Below are 23,852 nucleotides of genomic sequence, written 5' to 3' on the forward strand. Positions count from 1 at the left end.
ACCGCCGAGCGGGCCGCCCCGTCTGGCCGTGAGCGCGAAGCCCCGCGCGGCGGGGGTGCTCGCCGCTGAGGCCGGAGCAGCGCGAGGCCCACGGGCGGCCGGGCTCGCCGCGCCGGGACGGGCTGGGAACCACGCGGGGGAAGCTCGCCTTCCCAGTCTTAGGAAAGGTGCTGAAAACGTACCTTTTTTTAAATTTTAGTCAAGTCACTAAGCGCTGTAAACTTCGCTTTTGTTTGGATGTGTATGTTTATGAAGCTCCATTTTAAATGTCAAACAGAATTGAATTCTGCTTAAATTAATCATATTAAAAGACATGAGATCTCTGTAACTAAAACATTTTTAAAAATTTAATTTCTAAATTATTTTATTTTGGGAGAGGAAAAGTGTCAGTAAAATTATTATGGACCTAGGGTTAGATGGTTCTGACCATTGTATCTCTGCTAAGAAAATAATAGGGGAAAGTATTTAGATAAATCTATTTTTAATTTTATTTTTCAATTACAATTTACATTCACTGTTCTTCTGTATTAGTTTCAGATGGACAGCGTAGTGCTTAGACAATCATGCGTTACAAAGCGGTCCCCCCTATTTCAGTTACCCACCTGGCACCACGCGTGGTCACTGCAGTCTCAGGGCCTGTGTTCCTGTGGGGTCCTTTACACCCACGGTACTAAATAGTGCTGCTTAACCCCGCCACCTTTTACACCCAGCTCCCGGCCCCCTTCCCGCCTGACAACCACTAGCCTGGTTTCTGTATCCATGAGTCTCTTTCTACTTTGTCTGTTTGTTTTGCTTTTTGGATTCCAGGTGTAAGTGAAGTCACGTGGTGTTTGTCTTCCTCAGTCCGACTTATGTCACTCAGCACAACACCCTCTGGGTCCATTCATGCTGCGTGAATGGTAGGTTTCCTTCTGTGCCCTGGCCAATCCTCCATTGTATACATGCACCAGCACTTTCATTTCCACTCGTCTATTGATGGGTACTCGGGTTGCTTTCATAGCTGGGCCATTGTAAATAATGCTGCAATGAAATTAGGGTGCACATATCTTTTGAATTCATGTTTTGGGATTCTTTCGATATATAACCAAGAGAGGAAATACTGGGTCATAAGGCAGCTCCATTTCTAATGTTTTGAGGTCCCTCCATACTGTTTTCTGTAGTGGCCGCACCAGTCTGCAAATCTGCATTCCCACCAACGGTGAAAGAGGGTTCCCTGTTTTCCGCACCCTCGACAACATTTGTTGTTTGTTGATTTACTGACGACAGCCATTCTGACAGGTGTGAGGTGATATCTCCTTGTGGTTTTAATTTGTATCTCTGATGATCACTGAAGTTGAACATCTTTTCGCATGTCTATTGGCCATCTGTGTGTCCTCTTTGGAGACATGTCTCTTCAGGTCTTTTGCCCACTTTTTGCTTGGTTTGTGTGTTTTTTTAGTGTTAAGTTGTCTGAGCTGTGTATAAATTTTGGGTATGAATTCCTTATCAGATGTATCATTGGCAAATATGTTCTTCCATTCAATGGGTTGTCTTTTCATTTGTTGATTGTTTCATTTGCTGTGCAAAAACTTTCATATAGACGTAGTCAATTTGATATAGTCTAATTTATTTTTTTTATTTTGTTTCCCTTGCCCAAGGAGATCTATAAGAAAAAATATTGCTAAAAGAAATGTCAGAGATTTTACTGCCTATGTTTTCTTCTAGGATATTTGTGGTTTCAAATCATACATTTAAATCTTTAATCCATTTTGAGTTTATTCTTGCACATGGTATAAGAAGGTGATTTAGTTTTTTTCTTTTTTTTTTTTTTTTATCTATCCGTTCAATTTTCCAACACCGTTGATTCAATAGACTGTCTTTACCCCATTGTGTATCCCCCCATCGAATGGGGCATTGAGCTGACTGCTGACTAGAGAAATACTAATCATTCAATGAATGAGAGATACCATCATAGTTAATATAAAAAAACATTGCATAAAGGCATTCAACAGAATGTTTCCTGTGTCATTAGTTAGAAACTAGTGTTAGTTGAGATGATCAAGGGCCTGGTGTCTTTTTTCTATTTGAACTGGTTAGTTTAACTCTACTTTCTTCTAGAACATTGATTGTCCTTAAAAAGAACATAGACAAGAGAGTAAGTATATTTGTAACCTTTTATAAGTAAACATTACCAAAAATATGAACAAAATGGGTCAGCTTTCCTTTTTTAAAAAATCCTCACTCAATGATACATTTATTGATTTAGAGAGAGAGGAAGGGAGAGAGACAAACAGCAAGTGGTTGTCTCCTGTACACGCCCCAACTGAAGATCAAACATGCAACCATTTTGGTGACACTCCCACCAGGCCGGGGCAGGTAAGCTTTCTTAAAGGACTTCCTTAAGCATTTAAAAATACTTTGTTTTACCAAAAACACAAAGGCATAAAAGGGATAACAGAAATGCACTTGATTTGGATTAACAAAGATTCATTCGAGCTGAATGGTGTGTGTAAATAGAAAAATGCAGCTTTTTGTTTGAAGACTTGGAAAATATATAAACATGGCCTTTAGGTCACATCCTTAGGGGAGAGTAACATAATTTAGTCTGTCTTCTTTCTCTTAGAAAACACTCCCATTACCTTTTAGTTGTCCTGGCCAAGAATAAGCCTAAATTCTTACTCTGTGTAATACTGTGTAGCAGAAGGGTTGTCTTAATGGAGGGAGGGCACCACCTGCTGGTTAGTGGAGGTACTGGTTGTGAGAAGACAGCTATGCTGCTAAGCAGACTCTTGACAAATTTTTGTTTTCCTTCCAATTTCACATAAAACCTGTGTTAAATCCCAGAAGGGAAAACCGCTTTTTTTATCAACATGGCTGAGTTGGGATATTTGTAGTGGTTTGATTTGACTTCTGTGACTCTGAAATTGCTGTCAGGTACTGGATTTTTAAGAAAAATCATCATGCTAACAGAAGAACCCTGTCTTTACTTCTTCCCAGATCAATTTAAAAATAGATGATTATTGCTATCACTCTTGCCCTTGCCCTCCCATCCAGTCAGTGCTTTATTCTTTCTATTCATTGAAAGGATTATAAATATTTTCACTGCTGTCTCTTGTTTAGCTTCATCTTATGAACATTTATTTATATCTGTTAATATCAAAGTGAAACATAGTTTCTTGATTTTTTTTCTTCCTAGGGCTATTAGTATGATGTAAAAAATTAATGTTTCTTTTCATTAATGACCGTATTATTTGAACTTATTAAAGGTTATAAAAGCTCTTTAATATTAGGATATTCTCTTGTCTTTTACTTGCTGTTCATATGGACATAAAAATGTAAATATTTATAACAATATACATAAAATAATTTTTAAAATTAACTGCTTTCTGAATGTATTTTTTTCAAATTACTCTTTAAAAGAAGGGAAATTCTAACTTTACGCTTAAAGGAACTAGAAAAACTACAACGAACAAAACAAAAGTGAGTACAAGAAAGGAAATATTAAAGATCTGAGCAGAAATCTTAAAAATAGAGTCTAAAAAACAATAAAAAAAACCCAATGAAACCAAGAGCTGGTTCTTGAAAAGATAAAAAGACTGACAGACATTTAACAAGACTCATCAAGAAGAAAGAGCCCTGGCAGGTGTGACTCACTTGGTAGGAGCATCCTACTGTACACTGCAAGGTCACAGGTTCAATTCCTGGTCAACCCACATACCTAGGTTGCTGAGTCCATCCCCAACCCCTGTCTGGGAGTGTGTGAGAGCCAACCAATCAGTGTTTCTCTCTCTCATCATTATCTTTCTCTTTCTTTGTCTCTCTCTTCTCTCTCTAAAAATCAATGAAAAATGCCCTCAGGTGAGGGAGGAAGGAGAGAGAGAGAGGGAGAGAGAAGACCCAACTAAAATCTGAAAGGAAAGAGGAGAAGTAACATCCAACACCACAGAAATACAAAAAATTGTAAGAAAACATTATGCACAACTATATGCAAACAGATTGGAAAATATGGACAAAATGGATAGATTTCTAGAAACACACAATCTTCCGAACTAAATCTGAAAGAATCAGAGAATCTGGACAGACAGATTACAATGAGGGAAATTGAAGCAGTAATCAACATCTTCCAACAAACAGAAATCTTGGACCAGATGGCTTCACAGGTGAATTTTATCAAACATTCAAAGAAGAGCTAATGCCTATCTTTCTCAGCATTATCCTAATTCAAACCCAAATAAAGACACTACAAAGAAAGAAAATAAGAAACCAATATCTTTGATGAACATAGATGCTAAAATCCTCAACAAAATATTAGGAAACCAGAGTCAGCGATATATTAAAAGATTATACATGAAGATCAAGTGGGATTTATTATGTGGATGCAAGGTTGTTACAATATCCACACATCAATAAACATGATACATCACATAAACAAAATGAAGAATAAAAACCACATGATCATATCAATAGATGCAGAAAAGCATTTGATAAAATCCAGCCCCCATTTCTGATAAAAACTCTCAGCAAAGTGGAAATAGAGGGATCATACCTCAATGTAATAAAGGCCATATATGACAAGCCCACAGCCAACGTCATACTCAATGGGGAAAAACTAAAAGCATTCCCCTTAAAATTGGGAATAAGAGAGGGATGTCCACTTTCACCACTCTTATTCAACGTAGTACTAGAGTCCTAGCCACAGCCATCAGACAGGAAGAAGAAATAAAGAGCATCCAAACTGGAAAGGAGGAAGTAACACTGTCATTATTTGCAGATGACATGACACTGTATATAGAGAACCCTAAAGATTCCAATAAAAAACTACTAGACCTGATAAATGAACTCAGCAAAGCAGCAGGATACAAAGTTAATATCCATAAATCCATTTCATTTTTACACACCAATAATGAACTATCAGAAAGGGAAACTAAGGAAACAATCTCATTCACAATTGGTTTAAAAAGAATAAAACGTCTGTAATAAATTTAACTAAGGATGTAAAAACCCTGTACTCAGAAAAGTATAAGACACTGAAGAAAGAAACTGAAGAAGATACAAGTGGAAGCACATACCATGTTCATGGACAGGAAGAATTAACATCATTAAAATGTCCATACTACTAAAAACAAACTACAGATTAAAGCAATTCCTATCAAGATGCCAGAACAAGAACAAATATTCCAAAAATGTATATGGAACCACAAAACAACCTGAATAGCCACAGCAATCTTGAGAAAGAACAAAGTAAGAGGAATCACCCTATCTGATAGCAAAGTATACCACAAGGCCATAGTAACCAAAACAGCATGGTACTGGCATAAAAACAGACATCGATCAATGAAACAGTATAGGGAGCCCAAAAATAAACTCGAGTCTTTATCGTCAATTAATATTTGACAAAAGAAGCAAGATTATACAATGGGGTAAAGTAGTCTCTTCAATAAATGGTGCTGGGAAACTTGGAAAAATACATGCAAAAAAATGAAACTAAATCACCTACTTATATCATGCACAAGAAAAAATTCAAAATGGATTAAAGATTTAAATGTTAGACTCAAAATCATAAAAATCGTAGAAGAAACCATAGGCAGTAAAACCTTAAAGTCACTTGTAGCAATATTTTTTCTGATATATCACCTGAGGCAAGGGAAACAAAAATAAATAAATAAACAAATGTGACTGCATCAAACTAAAAATTTTTTGCACATCAATGAAAAAAATCAACAAAATGAAAATACAATCCACCCAATGGAAGAACATATTTTCCAATGATATATCTGATAAGGAGTTAATATCCAAAATTTATAAAGAACTTCCATAAAATGCAACACCATAAAAACAAACAATCCAATTAAAAATGAGCAAAAGACCTGACATTTCTCCAAAGAGCACATACAGATGACCAATAGACACATGAAAAGATGCTCAACATCACTAATTGTCAGAGATACAAATGAAAACCACAATGAGAGATCACTTCACCCCTGTGAGAATGGCTCCATCAACAAATCAACAAACAGCAAGTGCTGGCGAGGGTGTGGAAAAAAGGGAACCCTCTGCACTGTGTGAGAATGCAGACTGGTGCAGCCACTGTGGAAAGCAGTGTGATGGATCTCCCATCATTAAGGCATTGCTTCTTTTCCTTGTATCCCATAAGTCTCAGAGGCTTTCTTCACCCCTTTCCATTCTTTTTTCTTTAACTATATAGTTTTAGTTATAGTTTGTTACTATAACTATATAGTTTTAGATGGCCTATATTTCATGTCACTGATTTTTTTCTTCATGGTTGAGTCTTCATTGGAAGCTTTCTATTGAATGTTTTAGTTTAATTACTATATTTTTCAGCTCTAGGATTTTAGAGGTTTTTTTTGTTGGTTTTTTTTTTTTATGGTGTCAAACTTCTTGTTTTGTTTATGCACTGTTTTCCTGGTTTTGTTTAGTTGTCTGTCTGTGTGTTTTTACAGTTCACTAAGCTTCTTTTAGATGATTACTGTATTCTAATTTCTTTTTCTGACATTCATAAATCTCCATTTCTGTAGAGTCAGTTCTTGGAGCTTTATTTCCTTTGGTTGTGTTATATTTACCTTACTTTTCACAATCTTTAATTCTTTACATTGACATCTGAACACTTGAGTAAATGGTCTCTCTTCCAGGCTGTGCCTGTTCACATCTTCATTTGTCAGCTCAGTTTGGGTTTCTGGGCATGTCTATTAATAATGTCCTTGGGCAGTTGGGATCTGCTGTTAGGGTCTGTTTTGGGGTGAATTTTTTACCGTGGGTCCAGTGAAATTTTTTCTTTAGTATCTCATAGGCATGTATTGAAACTGGGACTCATATCACATTTTTTCCAGAACATATGAAACAGTTAACAATTTAATCTCAAAGAAATTTTAGCAGATATAAAATATTTTAATTTTTCCTTACATTTTCTCTAAATTATGGTAAAATATAACAAACATGAATTTTAACATCTTAACCCTTTCTATGTGAACAGTTCTTTGTGCACATTGACTTTTTGTGTGATCACCACCAACTAACTCCGTTACACTTTACAGCTTGCAAAACTGTAACTCTATAGTTATGAAAAAACCACCCACATCTCCCCTTCTCCCATCATCTGCCCACCACTATTCAACTTTGTCTCTATGAATTTGATTCCTCCAATAAGTGCCAAGGAGCTCCTGAGAGACACGTGGAAAACCTGACTTCCACAGAAGCCCTGTGTGCCATCCTGGAACAGGGCCAGGAAAGGCCTGGTACAAATGACCTTCCCTGCTACCCATCAGGACTACAGTGTAAGAAACTGCTGATTCTGAGAAGATGGCTACAAGGCTTGGGTGGCCCTTGTTCCCAAGGGAGAGGGGTCCCAGATGCCTAAGGGCAGATGCCATGGGAGCAGCTGGGCGTGCACCTACTGCACAGGCTTGGTGTGCAGTGGGGTCTGGGCCTTGTGGGGAAACAGCCACCCACAGGCAGAGACTTCTGGGGAAAACTGCATTCCCATGGTCCGGCTGAAACCAGGCCTCCCTGGAACTCCTTAGCCTTGACCTCATGGACAAGGCCAGGGTTTCTACTCATGAGAGACACCTGGGAACTAATTCCCACAGAGGCCCTCTGTATCTTCCCAGCACAGGGCCGTAGGCATCTGGCTCAAACTACGCCCCTGTTCCGCATTTGGAGTGCAGCGCGGGTCATGCTGGCCCCAGGAAGATGGCCTGCCTAGGGTGCCAGCTCCTTTCACACAAGCCAGGTGGCCTAATGCCTCGAGGCAGGTGCACAGAAGCAAACTGAGCATGCGTGTGCCTGGAGACTCAGCACCCAGGCTCCCGGGGCCAGTCCCTGGTGCAGCCATGGGGGATGAACCTGGCCATAGGCAAAGATGCTAACCCTGCACCTCCAAAGTCCAGCCCACTCCAAAACAGCTGCCTGCTCTGCCGAAGCCACCTCTCAGGTAACTCCTTAGCCTGCATCCTGGGCAGTGCGGTGGAATCAGCTCCCGAGGGAACCCGGGGACCGACTCCCACAGAGGCCCTGAGTGTCTTCCAGCACCGGCACATAAAGAGCCTCGATCAGCAGCCTTCCCTGCAGCACACGGAGTCCAGTGGGGAAAACTGCTTTCCCCCAAAAGATGGGCTGCTTGCTGAGGCAGCCCTTGTTCCTAGAAGTTAGGAGTCCTGGGTGCCTAGGGCAGGTGCAGCCGGAGCGAACTCTTCATGAGCCTGCAGCACTGTCTCAGCACCAAGGCTCCCTGGGAACTGTCCTTGGGTTTAGGGTTGGGATTTGGGGGAAATATTCAGGGCTGCCAGTGTTTGCCCTGATCCAAAACAGATTTACTGATCCCCAGAAGCGAGGTGTTGGCAATCTTGGAGCCAGATCTGTGACATCTCGGAAAGCTTTCTCAATCTGACCAGGGCTCTGGGGGGTAGGAGAGAGCTGGAATCGTGAAAAAGGCCGCAGGGTCTTATGAGGTCTGAGGGTGAACACAATTGAACCTCCTCTTCAATGCGCGATGCAGGAAGCTGCCGGGCTAAGGCCGGCTCCGTACAACATGCCTGGAGAGCCAGGTGAGTTGAGGGCGGGTGCTCGGGTCTGAACCCCACGCAGGGACAGCAAGAATCAGTAAGCAGACCCCCTGGGACTTTTCCATGGGCTTGACCATGTAGGGGGAGGACTGTCCACAGGCAGAGCTTCTGGGTGGCACCTGGAGCAATCGAGGTCTAGATGGCTCCAGAGATACTGCTGTCCCCCGGACACTAGTCCCATGGGAGTCCTCAGCCCTGGGATCCTGGGCCATGCCAGGAGTCCTCTTATAAGAAACACCCGGAGATCTCACATCCATCCACAGCCTGAGCATCTTCCCAGAGCAGCGCCATCAGGGTGTGGCCAAGTCGACCTCCCCAGTCCCCTTCAAGGGTGCAGTGCAAGGAACCACCAACCCCAGGATAAGGTCCTCTGAGCTTGGGAGGCCCTGTTCCACAGGCGTACAAGTAGTGGAAGCCTGAAGACAGGTCCGTGGGGCCCGATTGTGCACGTGCTTCCTCACTGGCTGGGCATCCAGACTTCCTGGCATTGGCCTCTGGGTCTGGGACACAGCTGGCAGCTTCCGGGGGACAGTGTGGGCTGCCAAGGTCCATCCAACTCCTAGACAGAGTTACTAGTTCCCCTGAAGCCAGATCTCCCACTCTTGGAGGGAGATCTCCTGGGATGTTGGAATCCATTCCAGACCTGCCCAGGGTTCCATGGGATAAGTCAAGCTGGAAATCATAATTGCCTGACAAGCCTCAAGGCAAAAGGACAGCAGGACTGGGGGTCTGACTGTAACCCCCATTCAAATATCTAATGTCCAAGTGCTAACCCCAGGGTAATGCCTGGTAGACTAGGGTGGGCTGCATCCAACAGGCCCACATGGCTACTGAGTAAGGCCAGGTACTTGGGTGTGATCTGAGTGTGCATGGGCTGGCGTGACAGCCCCCAGGCTCGCTGGGATCTGTCCCTGGGACCTGACCGTTTAGGGACAGACCTAGCCCCGTGGACTTCTGGGAACTCTGCATGCTGCCAAGGACCAGCCTGCTCCTAAACAAGGTGCCTTTTCCCTTGAAGCCAGACCTCCCAGGAGCTCCTCAGCCTTGACACACAGGGCAGTGTGGGAAGTGAGCTCCTGAGGAACACGGGACCTTACTCCACAGAGCCCCTGGGCCTTCCCGGCTCAGGGCCGTGCAGGGTCTGGCTGAAACGTCCTCTGCTACTCAGTGTCAGGAGTGCGGTGGGGTGGGCAGCTGGTCCAGGAAGATGCCTGCTGAGCTGAGCTGGCACCCATTTCTCAGACTAGACATGCTGGATGCCTGAGAGCCAGTGTCATGGGAACCAACTGCACCTGTGTGTGCTGTGCTGACTGGCCTCCCATGGTCCCAGGTTAGGGCCACGGGTGATATCCTGGACCACAGGTGGGAGCTTCTGGGGGGCCCTCCAGTCTTCCAGGGTTCATCCGACTTCAAAGCAGTCATCAGCTTTGAGGCACATTGTTCACAACCTTAGAACCAGATCTGGTGGGATCGTAGAAGCCATTCAGCTTGGTCGGGGCTCCAGGGGATGCAAGATGGCTGGTGATTCCCAGACAGGTCCCTGGGCAAACAACAGCAGGGCCCTCTGGGGTCTGAGAGTAGGCACAATTCACTTCCACATCACTGGCACAGGGGGAGGATTCTGGCCCCGGGGTGGGCTAGGGCAGGCCTCACTCAGCGCGCCCGAAGGCTGATGGTGAGGGCAGTTGCCCAGGGTGAATTGTGCGTGTGTGGCTATTATAACTCAACATCCAGTTTCCCTAGAATCAATCCCTGGTCCTGTCCCAGGGACAGACCTGGCCACAGCAGGGACCTCTGAGGGACACCCTTTGCTTCTGAGTCCATCCAGCCTGTTCCAGTGGCTGGCATATAGTCACCATGCAGGAGGACATTAGAGATGAAAAAAGGCGGGTTTGCAGGGACTAGCCCTGGGTGTGTCTCAACTGCTGCTGCCCAGTGGGGAGGATAATGACGCTGTGTTACCTGAAACTGGTGACCAGGCTTGAAAGCCCTCTTTCTTTCTGTTCCCCAGCAGCTTGCTCTGGATGCTGGTTGCTGCTCATACCACACACTTGCACATGAGTCCATACACATGCACACATATGCACACACATATGCACACACATGCGCACATGCATACACATGCACTCATGTGTGCGCGCATGCATGCACATATTCATACATGTGTGCATGCATGCATACACTTGCACACACATGTGCATGCATGCACACATATACACATGCATCTACTGAGCACAAACTTCATTAAAATCTCAAACATTCACTGACCATCTACTATGTGCCAAGCACTGCAAGAAGTTCTACAGATAGTACAAAAATTGGAAAGATAAGGCATGTGCCCTCAAATAGTTTTAAAACTCATAGGAAAGGTAGAAAATTATACTAATACTGAGTATGCAAGCCCTGGTGAAATTTTAGAGAAAGGCCATTTGTAAAGGTGAAAACCATGTAACCTTGGTCATCTCCCTTGGCATTCAGTGCTTTAGTCTCCTTGGCTGTAAGTTGGTGGTAAAGACACAAGTGGATTCAAGGAGTGAATAAAATTTCCTCTAAAGTGCTGTGCAAATGTAAGGGACAAGTATACATAGTCTGCAGGAGTCATTTAAAAAGCCAAATGGTGGAGGGTGTAGCTGAGACAGGTCCTGAATTCCAGCAGGCAGATTATAGTGGACCGAGTGGCAAAGGGAATGGCATGAGCAGAGAGGGCAACGAAGTCTACCTGCTTGGAGGAACAGTCAATAGCAGAGTTAGCAGGATTGTGACAAGATATACAGGGAGCAGAGGGGAGAGGAAACTGGGAGGGGAAGCTGGGGCCAGACTGTGGAGGCCCTTGTTTGCCAAGATTCAGAGAAAGCTGGACATTTCCACATAAACAGGGAGAAGACATTGAGGACTTTGAGCAAAGGCATGATTTTATCCCCAGCAGGCCACACACTCACAAGCCACAGACTGAGGTCAATGTGCAGATGTTTTATTTGCTTAGGACTGTGTTTTATTATAATTTAAAAATTTATTTATTCTCTATTGATAGGGCCTGCTCAGCTCTGGTTCACTACCAGATTCGCCCATCTATTGCTTTATGACCACGGATTTGCACATTTATGTTACCTCTCTCTATATAAATCACACGGGGCTTCAACATCTGGTTGAGTAAGGCTTTAAAAAAATTAACCTGGTGCCAGGGCAGAGGGTGCAATAAAGTTTGAAAGAGGAGAGACAGTGAGGAGGGATGAACTCGCACACATATTCCTGGACTTCCGAGCTCCATCCTTCCACATGTAACCTGGGCTGTGGTGCTCCTGCCTCCAGGCTGGAAGGTCCAGGTGTGAGGAGAGCCAAGCCCGGAGCTCTGCCTCCACCTCAACACTGATCCCGGGGGACGACCTACAAGGCACGTGGGGTCCAGAGACATTTAAGGAGAAATGTTTCCAGGGGTGCAGCCCAAGTTCAAGTTTCCTATAAGGAATAAAATAAAAGGAATCAACATTTCCCCCACTACTCTGTGCAGGCCACATGTAAGGATTTCAGGAAAATCACAAAGACACATTTCCCAGGGCAGGTAACCAGCCAGTCAACCACCAAAGCAAAACTGAGACTTTTCTTCTGTGTTTTCTTTTAGAATCATAATTCTAGAAACACATTTTCATATTTTTTCTTTTACGTTGCCTGTGAACGGTGTTAAGTGCGTTTACGTGCCAGGCGTAAATCTGAGCCTGTGTTCATTTTTCCCCCGTGGCCATCCTTCTGCACGGTCACCGTCAGTTGGAAACGCTTCCTACAACTGCCTCGGTCCTTTGACCAAGAGCAGCTGATAATTGTGTGGGGGGTCTGCTTGTGGGCTCTCTCCCAGTGATCCGTCCTTTCTGCAGTGCCCTGCTCTCCCGGCCGCCGTCGCCTTATTTAAAAACCTGAAGTCGCCTTATTTAGAAACCTGAGTTGTTCACGTCGTTCCTCAATGTTGTCAGTGCTACTCAAGGTTTAAAAGCAGCTTGCCCATGTCTGCAAAGATGTTTGCTGGGATTTTTATTGAGCTTACGCTGAATCTAATGGGAAGAATTGTGGTCTTACATTTTTGTCTTTTGACAGTGTTTAATAGTTTTCTACTTGCAGATTTATACAAACTTTGTTGGGTTTACATTGGGTTGATATTTAAAGATTTTTTTCCCCTGTTTTTTCCCTTTCATTTATTTGTTTCTTTCTTTCTCTGTTTTTTCATCCCCCCTCGCATCCCCCCATCCCCCGATTCTTCACGTGGGGTTGGGAGGAAGGCTTAGCAGGAGCGCTATTGTTTTCCTTTCAGATTCCTGGGCTCATTAGTGGGATATAGGACGGCAACTGACTTCTGTATATTGATCTTGTTCTTTGCTTCGCGTATCTCCATCGATTCCCATGAAGACACGCGGCACTGAGCGGCGCTCCCTTGGAATCTGGCGAATCCCGGCCTTGAATAATCTTCACTCTGAATTTCGCTGACTCGGGCAAAGGCCTGCAGGGGGCGCCCTGCAACCGCTAAACTGCGCTGGCGCGTCCTGCGCTCTGCCCTCAGCGGCCTGCAGGGGGCGCCAGACTCCGCCTTTCCGACCGCCCGCAGCACGTGCAGGTCCCTGGGCCCGGAGCAGAGCCTGGGCTCCTGGGGACCCGGCCGGCGGGTGCGGGAGGGAACCGGCTGGGGAGGGGCTGGGCCGGCTTCCCCCGCGTTTTCCTGAAACAGCCGGCACTTCTGAAATTCCCATTTTCTGGACAGTTCCCGCGCATTTTGTTCTTCGCTTTCTCTATCTGGGCAGGATTTGTTTTACCAAAAAATGCTTCATGAAGGGTTTTCATGGGTGAACGTCAGTTTGGTTTAGTTTCTTAGTTTTAGTCGGGTTCAGGGTTGTTTCTGGGATGAGGGGCCACGCAGGTAAGGCCCCTTCACACCCCCTCTTGCTAAATTTCGAAGGGCTCGGGTTTCCTACATCAAGTAGTTGCAGAAATCTTGCCAAACTGCAGAACAGCTGTATTATAATTCATGACACTACTCTAAGTGTAAATATTGTATTTATACCAAAGGCAAATAGTTTTACTTTCTTAGTTTATTTTCAGATGCGAAATGTGTATTCGCTTTTTGTTCGGGTTTTACACTCACCTGACGCTCCCAGCTCCCTCCTCTCCTGGGCTTGAGCAGGGACAGGCCCGCGGTCATGGTGATGCTGACACTGTCCCGGGGCTCCGCAGGGAGCTGGTTACCTGTTCCTCGGGATTCGAACCACCCTCCCGCAGGGCAGCTCGTGCAGAACGTGCGGTCTGTCTGCATCGTGGAGCTTGGGGAATCGAGGTGACCCAGTCCACCGCCTGGCGTTACGTATATTATTATTGCATAAATATTGTTATCTGAGCGGAAGGACCCCCGGGGCCTTGGTTGCCTGCACCCCCTCCCCAGGTGGCACAGAGGAGGAAATTGCCGCATCTCCCCAAGCACTTCAGCAGGTAACCTGCGCCGAAACCACGCCAATCCTGTGTGGCCCCCGAGCCGCTAAAATTCCCCGGTGGGATTCTAGAGGGGACAGAGCCAGAGGGGTGGGCCCGAAACTCTGAGCACTTTTCTTCATGACACTCAAACCACACAGCAGGGACAGGCTCAGATCAGTACAGCCAGAGACAGAAGTCACAGCAGGGGCCGGGGGCACCTCCGAGGTGCAGGGGGAGAGGCGGGGTGCTGGAGGGTCGGGGCTCCGCTCGAGGAGGCGGCGAGTCGGGAGAAGGCCCTTCTGCTTGGCCTGCAGCCTGGGCCGAAGGACAGTGCGCACCCGGCAGAGGAGGCCTCACGGAGGAGGACAGGTGCCCACATCCCACCCTTCCCGCAGCCTCCTGTCGCCCGGGACGCTGAGGCTGGCGGCTGTGATGGAGAATCGCGGGGCCTCCTAACTTCCAGGCCCACGCCGACTGCTGGCCTCACAGCTCTGGGGGCTGGACCCGGGCCGGGCCCAGTGTCCATGCTGAAGCTGTAGGTCGTCTCTGCTTCACTGTGACGGTATCGACAGGTTGTTTTAAAAAGTAATTTATTTTTGAACAATTTCAAACTTATGGAATAATCGCAATAGCAGTGCCAAGCGTGGCAGCTTCACTTGGCTGCCCGGTTACCTCTGTGCTGCGTTTGCCCCTCCACGGTAAAGGTTCAATTGTTCCTGACTCCTGTCCCCAAATTACACTCGGCTCCGAAGGTGCCATCTTTATAGGCCCTCTTTTCCCTAAAACAAAGACACTCTCCGCAGTAACCACCACATAGTGCTCGTCAGGAAATCCACGTGGTTCAACACTATGGTCCCCTCTGTGGACCCCTTTAAAATGTCCTTCGTCCATTCCTGTCCTGTCCCCCTTCTCCAGACTGTCCCCGAGGCTTCCCCTCACTGGGCCATCCTCACAGGTTTAAAGAGCACAGGTGGCCCGGCCAGGTCTGCCCACGTCTCCTCCCAGCAGACTCGGGCCCGCGGGCCCCCAAGCTGCTGCGGCTTGGCCCTCTCCCCAGCGCAGCCCGTCAGGGGACAGGGTCCGCCTGCCCGTCAGCTTGATTACTGGGTGAAAATTCCACCAGCTTTCCTCACACACAAAGGACTGCCTTTCCCTTTGGGATGGCGTCAGTGCTCCATCCAACTTTCTCCAACAAGCCTTTGTGTCCACTGATGCCTCTCGCCTGCACCAGCCACTCTCTGGTGGTGACTTCTGCTCCTGTCCTTGCTCCAGGGCTTACATCTGGCTCCCGAACCTAACAAAGCGCCCCGCCGCCCACGTGTTCATCACAACAGCGTGAACCCACGGATCCTTATTGTATTCATGTGCTGTCATCTGCCTTCGTGATTTATTTTGAAGCTCAAATTGTCCCAAAGTTGACCACTGGGATCCCTCCAAGATGACTACACCAGGCCCCGCATGTCACCTGTGCTCTGAGGAGGTGTCTGAGGAGGGAGGGCCCGTTATCCCGGTCTCAGTTCCCCAAATGGCACTGCGCTCAGTGGCCCGTTCCTGCCACCGCACCTGAGGGCAGCCAGCGCTGAATGTTTACTACTCACCAGCACCTCTCTGCGGTTCCTCTGAGCGTGTTCTCCACTCTTTACTTCAGCTTATTCTGCACCTAGAGGTCTCTTTTACAAACGTGTGTTTTCTGCTTTAACTTCACGGTTGGTTTCCCGCTGGCCTTGGAATAAAGCCCACAGGACTGGCCACTGCCTTCAGACCCTGAATGTTCTGGCCTCCAAAGCCCAGTCCACCCAGTCACCTGCGGTCCAGTCTGCTTCCCCTATAGTGATACGTGGTTCTCTCTTGTCTTGGGTATTTTACACACATTCACTTAACCTGTTAAACCAATTCCCATTCCTACAAAAATTCCTAAGACTTTCCCCAGCTATATCCTTAAGGCCTCTGCTAAAATATCTGTTCTTTCCCAGATTCTCTTACTATGTGCACAAATGAAGTCATTCAGAAACATGTACCCAAACCATTCTTCTCCGTACTAATTATATCTTATATCTTCTAAGCTAAACCTTAAACTCCATGGGTTATGTGGTCTGACTTTTATTTCCCAATATAACCCCTGGCTCAGACCTTGCTCAGACCTGGCTGAGACTAGACCTACAACGAATATTCTTTTGTGGAAAAAAGTGATCATTACTTTTATCATGGATGCTATGGTATAACTAGACTGAAAAGACAAAAGTGAAAAAATGCAAGACCTAGAGAAGAAGAGCATAGCATTATGTAAGAATACCTAAAACGCCTGCTCTTTAATAATAAAGACTACGACTTTCTCTGTTTCAGTACAGTGTATTTTTAAGATTCTCTTTTATAAAGAAGGCAAGGTAGAAATACGATCTTTTGGAAATAAAAATTTGTACCAAAAATGAGAACACTTAAAAAATTTTCTTCAGAAATAATTTATTCTTGCCCGGCAGGGTGTGGCTCAGCAGTTGAGCGTCGACTTAGGATCCAGGCGATCGGGGTTCGATTCCTGGTCAGGGCACATGCCTGGGTTTGCAGGCTAGCCGATCAATGACTCTCTCATCATTGATGTTTCTGTCTCTCTCTCTCCCTCTCCTTTCCTCTCTCTGAAATCAATAAAGATATATTTTTTAAAAAAAGAAATAATTTATTCTTACACATCACTAAGATATCTTAAAACATTTAACTCTTTTATTTTTAAAAAATAATCAGGTAAATACATCCTGTGTATAGGCAAATCCATGATAAAGCCTGGCTCCTTTATTTGAGAGCTCCTAATATTTTCAACCTTTGTAGTAATGTCATCCTTAGAACCTGAGCTAGAGCTGACAGGGAGGGAACCACACTGGTGGTCCTTCTCTTCCTTGGTAGTAAAATCTGGACACTCCTTAACTCTCAAATGATTAATTCCTTGAATATTTCATATAATCATAAACATTGCTCATTATAGAGAGCCACTCTGAAGCCCACAACCAGAAAGAATCATGGTAGACTAAACCCCCTTAAAAATAAAGACTGATCCTCTCTTCCTAAATTCTCCACAGTATTTTCCAGAAGATGCCAAAATGCACAAGTCAGGATTGCCTCTTGGAGGCTTTAAACATTGACAGAATTAAAAGAATCACTTTGTTTTCCTTCATTATATCTAAATAATTTATATTAGAGAGAAACACTTTTTTAGTGAGAATATACTCACATAACATAAAAGTCATCATGTCAAAGTGCACAATTCATTGAGATTTAGCACATTCACAATATTTTCCAACACCAGAGAAGGAATCCCCATGCCGTCGATCCCTTCCCATTCCAGCCTCCTTCCAAACCCAGGCCACCACCCTCTGCTGTCCACCTCTGCGGAAGTGCCAGTCCTGGGTGCTTCACGTGAACGGACTCACATAATACGGGCATGCCCAGCTTTACCTCGCTTTGCTTTGTTGTGCTTTACAGATGTTGCAGTTTCTACAAATTAGAGGAAAGGCCCTCCCAAGTAAAAATATTACAACTCACTTTATTGCGGCACTCACTTCAATGAGGCGTCTGGAACCGAACCTGCAACATCTCTCAGGTACGCCTGTATGTGACTTTCCGTGTCTGCCTTCTTTCGTTTCGCATAATGTTTTTTGAGATTTATCCACAATGCATTTAGTGCTTCATTTTTTATGATTGCATAGTACTCCATTGTGTTCGTGTATCCCGTTTTGTTTATCCACTTATCTGTTGATGGACTTCAGGCTGTTTCCACCTCTGACTATTGTACACAGTGGAAATAACCAAGTGTGTACGTGTACTTGTGTCACTGCCTATTTTCAGTTATTGTAAATATGTACCTAAGAGTGAAACTCTGGGTCTTGTGGTAAGTTTACATTTGACTTTTTGAGAAACTTCCAAACTGTTTTCTTTGGTAGCTGAATCATTTTGCGTTTCTACCGCTGAAGTGCAGTGGTTCCAATTTCTTCAGATCTTTATGAACACTTGTTCTTTTTTCTTTCTTTTTAAATTAAAGCCATCCAGATAGGTGTGACGTGTTATCTCAGTGTGGCTTTTATGTGCATTTCCCTAATGATGAATGGTATTGAGGTCTTTAGTTTTCATTTGCTTCTTGGCCATTTGTATATCTCCTTTGAAGAAATGTCTGTTCAAGCTTTTTGCCTATTTTTTAATCTATTGGTTTTAGTGTTGTTGAGTTATGCGCATTAGCTACATCTTCTTATATTAACCCATCAAGTACATGATTTCAGACGCCCTCTCCCATTATATAGGTTGCCTGTTCACTCTGTTGATAGTGTCCCTTGATGCAAAGAACTTTTAAAATTTTGTTGTAGTCCATCATATCGATTCTTTTACTATTGTTACCTGTCTTTGCCCATTTTGAATTCGATTGTTTCTCTTTATGTTGTTGAATGGTAAGAATTCTTTATATATTCTAGATACTAGACCCTTATAGATATGTGATTTGCAACCTCACTTTATAGGTTTTGCTTTTCTCGATTATGTTCTTTGGTGCACAAGAGTGTCTAATTTTGAGGCAGCTCAATTTATTTATTTGCTTGTTTGTTTGTCCATCCATCCATCCATTTATTTATGTGTCTTGTGCTTTCGCTGTCTGATCTAACAATCCAGTGCCAAATTCAAGGTCATGAACATTTACACCTATGTTTTCTTCTAAGAGTTTTGTGGTTTAGCTCTGATATTTACGCCATTGACCATTTGGGGTTAATTTTATATATGGTATTTGGAGTACAAATTAATTCTTTTGAACGTGAATATCCATTCGTGCTGGCACCATTTATTGAAAAGACTGTTCTTTTCCCCAATGCGTAATCTTGGCTCCCTTGCTGAAAGTCAAATTTCAGTACATACGCTGACTCTCAGCTCTATTGCATCGGTCGATATGTCTGTCCTTATGCTAGTACCATGCTGCTTTGATGACTGTAGCTATGTAGTAAGTGTTAAAATAAATAAAATGGAGTCTTTTAAAATTGCTTGTTTTCAGGATCGATTTGGCTATCCAGGGCCCTTTGCAATTTAATATGAATTTGAGGATAGGCTTTTCAATTTCTGCAAATGGCTGTAAGAATTTTGATCATTTCATTGAACCTGGAGGTCACTTCGGGTAATATTGCCATCTTAATAATATTAACTCATTTAACCTATTTAGGTCTTCTTTAATTTCTTTCAGTAATGTTTTATATAATCTTTCACCCCCTTGGTTAAATATATCTCTTAAGTATTTCATTCTTTTGGATACTATTGTAAATGTAATTGATTCTTTAATTTCCTTTATAGATTATTAGATTATTTATTGCAAATGTATACAAACAAAATTGACTTAGGTGCTGATCTTGTACCCTAAATCTTGCTGAGTTCGTTTGTTCTACTAGACTGTGTGTGTGTGTGTGTGTGTTCTGTGGGATATTCTATATATAAGATTGTGTCCCCTGTGAAAAGAAATAGTTTTATTTTTTCTTTTTCTGTGGATGCCTTTCACTTTTTTTCTTATTTAATTTCTCCAGCTGGGACTGTCAGATAATATTGAACAGCAGTGGCGAAAGCTGGTATATTTGGCTTCTTCCTGCTCTTAGGGGAAAATCTTCCAGCCTTTCACCACTAGGTATGATATTAGCTGTGGGTTTTTCACAATTGCACTTTATCATATTGCAAATGTCTTTTTCTATTTCTGGTTTTTTTAGAATTTTTATCATGAAAGGGTGATGGATTTTCCTTTTTAGGCGTCAGTTCAGATGATCGTGTTATTGTATGCCTTCATCTATGAATGTGATGTTATTACATGAGTTTCATGTTTTCAGCCACTCTTTACTCCCTGGGGTAAATCCCACTTGTTCCTATCCCATAATCTTTTTAATATACTCTTGTATTCTTTTCTAGTCTCTAGTTGAGGATGTTATGAATCTATAGTAGGATCCTGGGGTGTAGAGGCTTGTTCCTCTTGCACTTCCTTTATCTGGCTTGCGTCCTGGAGTAATACTGGCCACATAGAAGGAGTGAAGAACTGCCTTCTCCACTGGGACAGTTTGAGAAGGATGGATGTTCACTTCGCTTCACCTGTTTGGTAGAATTCACCCCTGAAACCATCTGCTCCTCAACTTTTATTTACTGGGAGACTTTTCCTGCTTCAATCTCTTTGCTTGATGTAGGTCTGTTAATATTATTTTATTTCTTCCTGAATCAATTTTGATAATTTTCTAGTTTCTCTCAATTTTTCCACTTTATCTAGATTATCTGTGTTAAAATTGTTCGCAGTATTTTATCTTACAATCCTTCTAATTTCTGTTAGTCAGCAGTACGGTCTCTACTTTAATTTCTGATTTCATTTCTTTGTATCCTCTATTTATCTTTCTCAGTTTGGCTAAAGCCTAGTCACTTGTTAATCTCTATTTTACCATCCCCGCTCGTTTATCTCGACTTTATTATTTGCTCCCTTCCTCTAGCTCTGCATGTAGGCGTCTCTTCTTTTCCAGTTCCTTACGGTATAGAATAAGTTTATGGGCTTGGGATTCTTCTTGTCTAATGTACGTACTTCGCTATCCATTTCTCTGAGCACTGCTCTAACTAACTCCACAACTTTGGATATGTTGTATTTTTATTTTCTTTTGTCTCTAAGTATTTTCTAATTTCCTTTGTGATTTCTTCTTTGACCCATCAGTTGTTTAAGAGCATGTTGTTTAATTTCCACATATTCATGAATTTTCCAGTTTTCCTTCTCTATTGATTTCTAGACTCATTCCATTGTAGTTGGAAAAAATATTCGGTATTGGCATCTTTTTTTGAGACTTCTGTGCTTTAACAAATGGTCTCTCCTGGGGAACATCCTGTACGCACCTGGTAATAATGTGTATCCTGCTGTTATTGGGTGGAATGTTCTGTAGATATCTGTACCGTCTAGTTTGCTATGTTATTTAAGTTCCCCATTTCCTTACTGCTGTTCAGCCTAGACACCCTACCCATTGTTGAAAGCTGGGTATGTGTAATATTCTTCCTTCACTTATGTTGACATTTGCGTCATATATTTTGAGCCTCTGTTGTTTGGTATGTATATGTTTATAGTTGTTCTATCTTCTTGGTTAATTTACCCTTTTATCAGTACATAATGCTCCTCTTCAGCTTGTGACTTGAAGTGTGACTTATCCAATAACAGTACAGCCACTCCAGGATTTTCTGTTACTGTGAGAGTGCAATATCTTTTCCTGTTTTTATTTTATTTTTTACTTTCAATCTATTTGAATCTTTGTATCTAAACTAAAATGTCCTTCAATAAATGATTGGATAAAGAAGTTGTGGGGCATGTCACAATGGAATACACTCAGCCGTAAGAAAAGATGGAACACTGCCATTTGCGACAACATGGAAGGACCTTGAGAATATTCTGCTAAGGGAAATAAGTCAGTCAGAAAGAGCTAAGAACCATGTGATTTCACCCATATGCGGGATATAAAACAACCTCTTAGACACAGACGATGGTAGGTGGTTACCAGAGGGGAGGGGGTGCTGGTACCCAGGGTAAAGAGGGACAAATGTATGGTGATGGAAGAGGCTTTGCTTTGGGTGGTGGGCTCACGGTGCAATATACAAACGATGTAGCCTAGAAATGCACACTTGAAACCTATAGGATTCTATTAACCAATGTCACCCTAATAAATTTAATTTAAAAAAATAAAAAGCAGGAAAAAAATGTGTCTTCTAGGTGACATAGAGCTGTATCCTTTCAAAAACCCCATCCTGCCGTCACTGCCTTTTGATGAGAGTTTAACGTGTTTGCGTGTAAGGTGATTGCTGATAAGGAAAGTTATTCCTGCCGCCTGTTTCCCGTTCGTCTTGTGCCGTCGTTTCTCGTCTCCTCCATGACCGCCTTATTTGTGTTTAATCGATGTTTTGTAGCCTGTGGCTTTGACCCCTCTCATTTCCTTTTCGGCGTATTCTTCAAGCTGTTCTCGGTGCGCTTGCCGTGGGGCTGACATCGGCACCCAGGTGAGCGGCCGGCCGGGCTGACCCCAGCCGCTCCGCCGGGCGCTGCTGGCCCGCAAGGGGACCTTCCTGCTCGTTCCTTCGCCTGCTGTGCATCTGCACCCAAGGAGGTTTTTCCAGTGAGCTTTAGAGAGAGTGGGGGGGGGAGAGAGAAACATCGATGCGAGACAGACCCAACTGGCTGCTCCCCGACGCGCCCTGACCGGGCTGGGGATGAACCTGCAGCCCCGGTGCGTGCCCTTGACCCTCAGGCCCCAGGCTCACGCTCTGACACTGAGCAACACCGCCCAGGGCCGAAGGCAATCTTTGTTACTTTAATTTTATTTAAGTATAGTTGCTATACAACATTATATTAGTTATATCAGTTTCAGGTGTACAATAGTAATTCGACATTTTATACTTTACAATGGGATCACCCCGTTAATTCTGGTAATCATCTGTCACTGCAAACTTATCACAATGTTATTGACTGTATTACTCTATACCTTTTTCACCCATCCCCTCACCCCTGTCCCCTCTGATTTAGCTTTTTGGTCTTGGTTTCTACGAGTCTGTTTTTGTTTTGTTTGTTTGTTTTGGATTTTTAGATTCTACATATGAGTGAAATTATACGGTATTCATTTTTGTCTGACTTATTTCACTTAGCATAATACCTTCTAGGTCCATCTATTTTGACAAAAAAAGACAAAATTTTATTCTTTTTTATAGCTGCATAATATTTCATTGTATATATGAAATATATATATATACACACACTTCTTTCTCTATTCATCTCTCAATGGACATCTAGTTTCCTTCCATATCTTGACTATTGTAAATAAAGCTGCAGTGAACATAAGGGTGGATATATCTTTTTGAATGTGCTGTTGTTTCCTTGCTGAGTCATACAGCAGGTCTATTTTTAGTTTTTTGAGGAGTCTTCTTACTGTTTTACACTGTGGCTGCACAAATTTGCAGTCCCAACAACAGTGCACAAGGGTTCCCTTCTCTCCACATCTTCACAAACACGTGTTATTTGTTGGCTTTTTGATAACAGCCATTCTAACCAGAGTGAAGCGGCATCTCACTGTGGTTTTTATTTGCATCTCTGACGATTAGTGATGTTGAGCATCTCTTCATATGTTTATTAGCCCTCTGTATGTCCTCTTTGGAGAAGGGTCTCTTTATCTCCTCTGCCCATTTTTTGATTGGATTGTTTCTTTTTTTATTATTAAGTCGTATGAGTTCCTTATATACACGGATTGGCAAAAGTAGGTTTACAATTGTAAGTACAAGAAATAGCGTTTACTCTTGTATTATTTATTATTGTATGTTTTCCATAAAAACAACTGTAAACCTACTTTTGCCCACCCTTTTCAAAGAACCAGCTCTTAATTTTATTGATCTTTTCTGTGACTTTTCTACTTTCTGTTTTATTTATTTCTGTTCTGATCTTTATTATTTCCTTCCTTCTACTTACTTTGGGTTTTGTTTGTCTTTTTTTCTAGTTCGTTTAGGTGTAAATTCATATTGTTCGCTTGGGATTTTTCTGCTTCTTGACGTAGGCCTGTTGAGGTGTAAACTTTCTTCTTATAACAGCTTTTGCTGTATCCCGTGAATATTGGTAAGTTTTATTTTCACTTTCATTTGTCTCAGGAATTTTTTGATTTCCTGTCTCATCTCCTCTTCAATCCATTGGTGGTTTAGAAGCATGTTTAATCTCCATATATTTTTATTTTCTCCAATTTTCTTCTTGTAGTTAATTTATAGCTTTATGCCATTGTGGTCATAAAATATGTTTGACATAATTTCAATCTTTTTTAACTTACTGAGGCTTTTTTTGTGGCCTAGTATGTGATT

Source organism: Miniopterus natalensis, chromosome 9 (assembly GCF_054644295.1).
Source record: "Miniopterus natalensis isolate mMinNat1 chromosome 9, mMinNat1.hap1, whole genome shotgun sequence".
Classification (NCBI taxonomy): Eukaryota; Metazoa; Chordata; class Mammalia; order Chiroptera; family Miniopteridae; genus Miniopterus; species Miniopterus natalensis.